Below are 2,305 nucleotides of genomic sequence, written 5' to 3' on the forward strand. Positions count from 1 at the left end.
CCTCACGTGGGACGACCCGATTACCCTGTATCTACCCCAGCGCTTAGAAGAGTGCTCGGCACATAGTAAGCGCTTAACAGATACCAACATTATTATTTCCTACGCACTCGCGTCGGTCCCCTCGAAGCGCCGGATGTTCACCCCACCCTCAGTTCCACAGCACTTAGGTCCGTGTCCGTAAATTATATTCATGTCTGTCTCCCCTTCTAGGCGGTAAGCTCCTGGGGGGCAGGGAACGTGTCTACCAGGTCTGTCGTGTTGTACTCTCCCGAGAGGTTAGTACGGTGCTCTGCACACAGTTAGCGCTCAGTAATACCGCCGACCGATCCGGAGCTCCTCCGTGATCCGTGACGAGAGGCTGCGGGGTGTAGTGGATGGGGCGCGGGCCTGGGAGTCAGAAGGTCGTGGGTTCTAATCCCAGCTCCGCCACTTCATCCGTCCTTTCAGTCGTATCTATTGAGCGCTTAACGTTGCCACTCGTCTGCCCCGTGACCGTGGGCGAGTCACTTCACTTCCCTGTGCCTCGGCTCATCTGGAAAGTAGGGATCGAGACCGTGGGGCCCACGAGGGACAGGGACTGTGTCCAACCCGATCTGCTCGTATCCACCCCAGCGCTTACTACTTGCCAAGCACCGTAGTAAGTGCTTAACGAATACCACAATGACGATGCTGACGGTGATGTCAAATGAAGAAACTGAGGCCCAGAAAAGTTAAATGACTTGCCTGAGGTCACAGGACAGGCGAGTGGAGAAGCCAGAATTAGAACCCAGGTCCTCTAACTCGCGGCCCCGGACTCTGGTCATTAGTCCACACTGCTCTCCAGCTCACGGTGCAACGGTACATTTTCCTCCTGCCCTTTTCCTCCCGGCCCGAAAGGGGAGCGGGGGGAGGGTGTTAACGGTCCGGGCTGTCACACAGGGAACTCCCTTTACGTGACTGCGAACTGAAGCCAACCCTATGGTCTCCCGCCTCCGCACCCGTGGTGCAGTCACTGACATCCGCTCTTCCTCCTCCTCCTCCTCCTCTTCCGCTCCTCCCTCACTCCCTCTTGTTCATGCATTCATTCATTCATTCAGTCGTAATGACTGAGCGCTTACCGTGTACAGAGAACTGAATTAAGCACTTGAGAGGGGACGGTACGACTATGAACAGACACATTCTCTGCCCACAATGAGCTCACAGTCTAGACTGGGGGAGGCGGAGAGAAATACAAATAAATGGGTTACAGAGATGGACATAAGTGTTGTGGGACTGGGGGTGGGGTCGGGGTGGGGAGAGCCAAGGGAATAAGTCAGGGGGATGCAGAAGGGAGTGGGAGAAGAGGAAAGGAAAGGAGGAGCTCAGTCTGGGAAGGCCTCACGGAGGAGATGGGGCCTTCGATAAGGCTTTAAAGTCGGGGAGAACCGTTGTCGGATTTGAGGAGGGAGGGCGATCCAGACCACACAACCTGGCCGTTAGCCAGCAGTAACCAGGGGGCTGATGGAGGGTAGGGAGTTCCGGGCTCCCCTCATGCCCTCTCAGCCCCACAGCCTTATCTGTAATTGATTTATATTAATGTCTGTCTTCCCTCTAGACTGTAAGCTCGTCGTGAGCAGGGAATGTGTCTGTTCTATTGTTCTGCCGGACCCTCCGAAGCGCTTAGTAAAGGGCTCTGCTCACACAGTAAGTGCTCAATAAATATGATCGACCGACCGACTGACTGCGGCCTCCTGCTGGCCTCCCACACTCTGGGCTGTCGTCGTAGTGAGGGGAGCTGGGGGGCCCGGCCCCCCCAGCTCCAGGATCAGCTACTGTGAGACCCTGTTGGCTCTTTTTTGGGTGCTGCTATGTCCATGACCCCCTCCCCACCCTCCCCCCCGGCATCTAGTGGGAGGGGAGAAGGTGGGGAGGAGGAGGATTGACCTTGTCACCCTAAACTGGGGAGCAGCGTGGCCTAGTAGAATCTAATACCCCCAGTGTTTAGCACAGAGTTAATCAGAACAGTCACAGGCCTGTCCGGTAGGGGACTGTCAGTCTAAATGGGGCTTGGGAGGGAAGTGTACAGTGAAGCAGCGGGGCTTAGTGGAAAGACGCCGGGCCGGGGATTAGAGGACTGGTTTCTAATCCTGGCTTTGCCACTTGTTTGCTGTGTGACCTTGGGCTAGTCGTTTGACTTTTGCAGGCCTCTGTTCCTCCTCTGTAAAATGGGGGTTAAGTACTCGTTTCGCCTCCCCCTTAGACTGCGAGCCACATGTGGAGGCGGGACGGTGTCCAGTCTGCTTATCTTGTATCCTCCCGAGAATTTAGTCGAGTGTTTGGCACATAA

The sequence above is a fragment of the Ornithorhynchus anatinus genome, chromosome 13 (genome assembly GCF_004115215.2).
Source record: "Ornithorhynchus anatinus isolate Pmale09 chromosome 13, mOrnAna1.pri.v4, whole genome shotgun sequence".
Lineage (NCBI taxonomy): Eukaryota > Metazoa > Chordata > Mammalia > Monotremata > Ornithorhynchidae > Ornithorhynchus > Ornithorhynchus anatinus.